This window comes from Pectinophora gossypiella, chromosome 1 (assembly GCF_024362695.1).
Source record: "Pectinophora gossypiella chromosome 1, ilPecGoss1.1, whole genome shotgun sequence".
In the NCBI taxonomy this organism is placed as follows: domain Eukaryota; kingdom Metazoa; phylum Arthropoda; class Insecta; order Lepidoptera; family Gelechiidae; genus Pectinophora; species Pectinophora gossypiella.
This window is the reverse complement of record NC_065404.1, coordinates 6,866,391-6,872,963: the sequence shown is the minus strand read 5'-3', so window position 1 is coordinate 6,872,963 and position 6,573 is coordinate 6,866,391. Positions and strand designations below refer to the sequence as shown.

Below are 6,573 nucleotides of genomic sequence, written 5' to 3'. Positions count from 1 at the left end.
GAATGCCTACCTCTCACTTTGAAGTCGCAGGTTCGAATCCAGCACAGGCCTAAACCATTTGGATCATAAATGATTATCACGTGCTCAGCGGAGGAAAATGTCGTGAGGAAACCCACATTCCCGAGTGATGCATTTTCGAAGGTATGTGACCTAACCTGTATTGGGCTGGTTTTCCCTTCGCGGGTTGGAAGGTCAGACAGGCAGTCGCTTCTGTAAAAACCGGACCCATCAAATCTTCAGGTTAGGTAAGCGGGCCTTGTGAAAAACGTACTTCTGGGTTTTTTTGAGTAGGTATATTGTGGTGGCTTGACGTTTGACATTTGATTTGCCACAGTTGATAGCAATAACTATTTGGCCCGATGATTACTTACTTCTGACTCCGCATAGTGTATCTAAGTAACTACATAATTTCAACAACGTATCTCTAAACCAGTATAACAGGACAATATTCTGTTTTTTTACATCCCTCATTCAGCGCTTATCGCTATCGACCCACTAGGGTCGATTAATGCTTTCAAATACTTTTCCTCTCAGACGACGCCCTGAGCCGAGGTTCGCGCCCAACTGGGCACCCTCAGGCCTGTTGTCTTAAATGTTGTACCGGGTGAGAGCCTTCAGCGCTCCCCATTTGTCCGGCCAAGTAGTTAATGCCATCTGCGGCAAATCTACAATAAGTCACGTCAAAAAAAAAAAATGTTTTTTTACAGGGTCCGCCAGTTAGGTAACCAATAACTCAATAACAAAATAACATGGACAGTAACTCGTGACATTTTTAGGTAGCAGTTGGTCCCGGCTATTAGCCGTAAAAACACTTCCACCAACCCGCAGTAGAGCAGCGTCCTGAAGTATGCTCCATACCCCCTCCGGTTGATTGAGGGGAGGCCTGTGCCCAGCAGTGAAACATATACAGAGTGTAAGTGACATCGTAACGAATACTGAGGGGGATGATTCACCTCATTATTCTGAGTTAGTATTAAGTGGAATTTTCCATCGCTAAAGAATAGAATTGAAAATAATAAAAAAAAAACACAAAAGAAATCTTGAATTTTGCGACGGAAAATTCCACTTGATATCCCCTTTAGTATTCGTTACGATGTCACTAACACCCTGTAATGTCTCTACATTGCAATTCAAAGATACTGGACGGATGGAAAATAAATATCAGCCAGATGCAGAGCGGCATTTAGTCATATTTGGCTACCGGCTTTTGAAATAAAATTATCCCAAATCCATCTCTGAACAGTTCGTGTGATGAACAAGCAGACTAGCCTATCATTGTATATAAAAGGAAGTTTTAAAGAATTACGAATGACCGTTAATATGCAGGTAATTAATTTACGAATTATCTAGTCAAATGATCCACAAGAATCACGCAAGTTGGTCAATTATTTGTAATTATTTCACAATTTGAGGGTAATTAGTAAGAGATCTTACAAAGTTGCTGTGCCAATAACTAATTAATATCAATTTTAAAGTGGAGTAATGAGCATCAAACTATCTCAATAATGTTTCGAAACGAGGTTGGTACAGCAACAATGTTAGGTTATGTGAAGAATTATGAAATTAACAATTATTACGAGTGATTTTACTTAAGGGTACGTCTGTTTGCCTCTGAGACACAAAAGCAATAAAATTAAAGTAGCAGAGTCCATTTCTCAATATCGGTGGCTTTTTCTAACATAGAGGATAAATGGAAAAGTTATTTTTTTTTATTTATTTGGTTTACTAACAATCACTTAAGTACATTAATACCTTGTAATAAGTAACACATTTGCAACTTATAAGCTAAATGTAGTGACTAATAAGTAAACACAGCATGCATTGTTAAAGAAGCAGTAACTCTATACCTAGGCAAGTGTGAGCAGCTACTGAAAAATTAATAGAACCTATCTGTAATAGGGTGTTACTACTGTAACATATAATACATTAATGGTAATAGGTATTATAGTTAGGTACAATAGTATTGAAAGCACTACTTACTTATAAATGTGGTGTCAATATTAAATACCTATCCAAAGTTGGCATTCTTTGTAACCCAGAATGTTTCCGCAGACAGCCACTTAAGTGCAATAAAAACCCGTTTAAGCATTCTCATTTTAATTACAACACAAAAAGTAGCTTGTTGCTGAGAAACCGACGATATAATCGGCTGTAAAGAGTTGAATAAAGATTTTATTGCCTCGAATTATCATTCGCCGGGAAAAACTGTCGTCACGCAGAACCTCACAATAAACGATCGTAACCTTTACACTATTAGTTCCTACAATGTATCTTGATTCTATGTGATGATAGTCAACAACTATTTAATGCTGAGAACTAAACTAATAAATAAAGTAAAATATGCGCGTGATTCCTATTGAAGAAGACTGAGCAAGCCAAGAATCCCGTACCTGTTTTTGATTAGCGTATTGCGGTTTTAAACTGTATCAATGCATTATATCTAAATATGTACTTACATATTATTTTTACGATAATTCGTTTTGTAGTAGAGTTTTAGTAAAATTTGTAGGACAAATGTGATAATTACTATAACATTTTTGTTTGTCATAAGCGACAGGGCCCAAGAACTGTCATTGTAAGGGTGTTTTACGAAACAAATGTCCATTTGAAATGAAAACATTTGAATATCTCGATTAAAAGAATTTCTGAGTGCGAAGATAGCTGGTGCACAAGCGTACCGCGCTGGCCAAGGCGTGGTCGCGCGATCTTATCACACCCATTAGCAAGGACCGCGCCCAGCCACTATCTGCCGCATCGTGCCTCTCTCGCACCGGCCTAAACATCATAATACCCCTCCTATCTACGACAAAATAACACCTAACCCTCCAGCATAAAGCTCAAGTTGCCAACTCGTATCGAAGCAATTTATACACCATCAGATGAGCCACGAGAAATGAGCCTCATCTTTCTCAGTTCAGAATCATAGCCTCATAATATTGTGCGCTCACTTTTTTCCGCGTTAGTAGATTTTCGTGTAGGCCTATCGCGATGCGTATCGCGCGAGTAATTTGCGTGATGCAGCTGTTTTGTATGATGATAGCTCCGTCAAACGGCCGCCATCAAATGTTCTGTCATTCTCTTGTTAGAAAGCTATTCGGGGAATGTTTCGCCCACGCCAACAGATAATACGTAGGTGCCTAATGCGTTCACTATTCAATAAACCTTGATATCGATCTCGTTCCCAGAATTTCGGCGGCGTTGTCGTATGAAATATTAATATCATAAATTGTGAAGGTTTTTGTAGTCTTGACAAATATTAAGAATTTGTAAAGTAACATACTTATATTTAAATGTGTAGGCAACTTGGATGTTGAATAAGTGCAGACATCCTAGTCTTCCCTGCTTTAGCTTTAATTAGAAAGCTGCCTAAAACTTAATTTATCAGCCTGCATGCTACTTAATATGGAGTAGGTATATTCGACCACTCCATTAAAAGTTGACGGAACAACTAAAAAATGGAATTAAACAATTCTGCTCATTAGCTCAGGAATGTCGTTGAAGTAGGCTAAGGGATCACGTGGACTCTATTAGTGAACTCATGGTATAAGAAAACCAGGTATGCTCAAAAGTGACAGCAAACATTTCAATGACCTAAAAAATAAATTACCCACGGCGAATGTTTTTATATTTACTTTGCAAGGAAATTTTGAACTCTTATTAAAAGAGTTACTCACAGTTTTAAGAATTTTTATGTGTGACAAGTAATAGTCAGTAGTAGTCTGTAATTAATTTCATTTTCAATAATAAAATTTACGTCCTTGGAATGTTGGAGATACCAATTTAATGGTAACACTTACGTCTTCAAAGGACTAGCAACGGCGGCTTGTCATAGGGTTGAGCATACCTGGTTTTGTCATACCATGAGTGAACTGCCATAAAATCTTAATCTTTTCCCAACTTGCAGATCTGTCTACCATTGGCTATCTGCGTGAGGTACGTATGGCTTAGTAGGTATTTCCATAATAAGCGCTTGTTACACGTAGCGAGCAAGCGTGCTAATTGCAAATTATTACCACAACGTCTACACTCGACGAATGCACTCAACGCTTATTTTGCATGCAACATTCCGATTTTTTTTATACGCTTTGTAACTAAGTAATGTATTGTGAAAAAACCGCAATTAATGTATATGTGCAATTAACCCTTCCTATCTCGCTTACATTGTTATATGATACTTCGAGCACATGGTTGCGCGAATCACTGACTCTATAAAGGCTTCGCTAACGGCCTCTGTGGTCCAGTGGTTGAGTGTTGGGCTAACGGTCCGGAGGTCCCGGGTTCGAATCCCGGTGGGGACATATCACAAAATTCACTTTGTGATCCCTAGTTCTGTTAGGACATTACAGGCTGATCACGTGATTGTCCGAAAGTAAGGTGATGGTATGTTATGGTAGGTAGGTACCTGATAGTGGAAAGAAGGGTTTTAACTCAGTTATAGTCCGTGCTACAGTTCTAGACTTCATTGTTTAGAGAGCTGCTTATCATATCCTTACGTTGTATTATCATTCCTCCACGAACCGGTACCTACGTATTACTTAAGATCGCAGCGTTTGATCATAACTTACATGCAATTGCACTTCCTTCCTATTCCGATATCATTGAACTAAGATCGGTATCACCTACACAGGCTCACGTCAAATAGCAAGAATTTATGATTCGCGTAGCATACTCGGTGCGCGGGCGTCGTGACCGGCCGGGAGGGGGGTGCTTGTCGGCGAGAACAAAGAGCGGCAGTTCAAAAGCGCCGCCGCAAGCCCGCTAATAAGCAATAAACAAGGGGGCGGGGTTGGAGGGCGCACCTGAGGGATCACCTCGCCGTGATCCAGCATCGCCCGCGCCAGATAACCCGCTGCTGATACCAACTCGTAATGCGTGTGAATTGCTAACCCTCTAAATCAACGATTCGTCATTATTACGCACCGTGAACATTAGCGGCCTCTTTAGCTACGATGGCTCGCGAATACTCTCCCAAGCGGCCAATATCAGCCTCCGTGGTCCAATGGTAGAGCGTTTGGCTCGCGATCCGGAGGTCCCGGGTTCGAATCCCGGTGGGGAAATATCACAAAAAATACTTTGTGATCCCTAGTTTGGTTAGGACATTACAGGATGATCACCTGATTTTCCGGAAGTAAGATAATCCGTGCTTCGGAAGGCACGGTAAGCCGCTGGTCCCGGTTACTACTTACTGATGTAAGTAAGTAATTTGACGACTCAATAGTAACCATGACACCAGGACCCACACGAGAGAAAAAGCGGCCAATATCACCGCAACCATTGTTTCAATCACTGATTTCTTCTGCTCTGTTAAATCTTAAACAACATTCAACGGAACTTTGATAAATACTGACTTTTCAATCTTACAGCACGCCCCACGAGAACAAAGAAACGCAGAAAGGCTTCAATCACACTCCATACCACAGTTGGAATATAGTCTAATGGATCGTTTGGCCGCCACAAAACGACAATTACAAGAATCTGCAAATCCATAACTAACAAAGTAATTGCAACGAATGATAGGTCCTCAGCCCGACCGGGAGCTCATCGAACTATTGCGTGGTTTTAAAGCTATTAAGAAGCAATAAACGGTGCTGTTACAATCAGAAACGCATAAAGACGCTTGCACCTCTGTCATTACGCTGACAACAAAAAAAATCGTAATCGATCCAAGGCAATTGGAGTTTGAAGAATAGCAAGTTTCATAAAACATTAATACTTAATATGTAGAACTGCTCAGGTATTATTTGCGGGCAAATAAAATCAATAAAATTGATTTACTATGAATAATCAAAGAACTTCAGCTATACAAATGTACCTATCTACGGTCACGAGGACTAATATGTATACACTTTGCAACCATGACACATTAACTTTTTTGACAAATCAAACCGTAATCCTCATTAAATGTCAAATAAGATAGTGCGACAGGGTTCTAAAGTGGGTACATGATATTGCTCATGACTGTACCTATTTACATAAGAAAATAGTCATTTGGTGACCATAGCTGTTTGCTTCAATACGCTACTTGACAACCTAGTCAAAATGCTTACGAAACTTTTTACGAAATGTCTAAAATAAAGTTATCTTCGAAGTTTGTATGGAAATACTGTGACGTCATCAATAAAAGCGGTTCAACGTTGTACTCATTGTCACTTAATTCATAAATAAAATTGAAAATAAATCGAAAAGTAAAATGAAATTGATTTTCGATCATCTTAGACTGGCTTCTATTTCTAATTTAGCATTTTATAATTTAGGTATCTTTGACCCAGTCAAATGGCCTATGAAAATCCATTGAATATAATAATATGAAAAGTTTAGGTAGCTACAACTAATACAAATATAAAATAACTGTATATTAAATAAAATAGCATAACAGTACTCTATTGGGTCAATGGGCTAGTAACTTTATAACAATATAAATACTTAACGTACGTAGGTACATCATTTGCAATCCTTCTTCCCCAATTTTGTTAATATTTGCGGCAAATCTGTAGGGAGCGCTAGTAATTTTAATAAAACCCCACACAAACAATTGAATGAACTGTATTACTTAGGATATTAATTAAATTACAA

At 38.9% G+C, this 6,573-nt stretch overlaps 1 long non-coding RNA gene across 1 annotated transcript; it reads left to right on the top strand.

The window, feature by feature from the left end:
• Window positions 1-4,229: 4,229 nt before the first annotated feature.
• On the top strand, window positions 4,230-6,042 carry LOC126369936 (uncharacterized). Its single transcript, XR_007566783.1, has 2 exons — window positions 4,230-4,369; window positions 5,364-6,042. It is a non-coding gene; the product is annotated as an uncharacterized LOC126369936 (long non-coding RNA).
• Window positions 6,043-6,573: the final 531 nt, after the last annotated feature.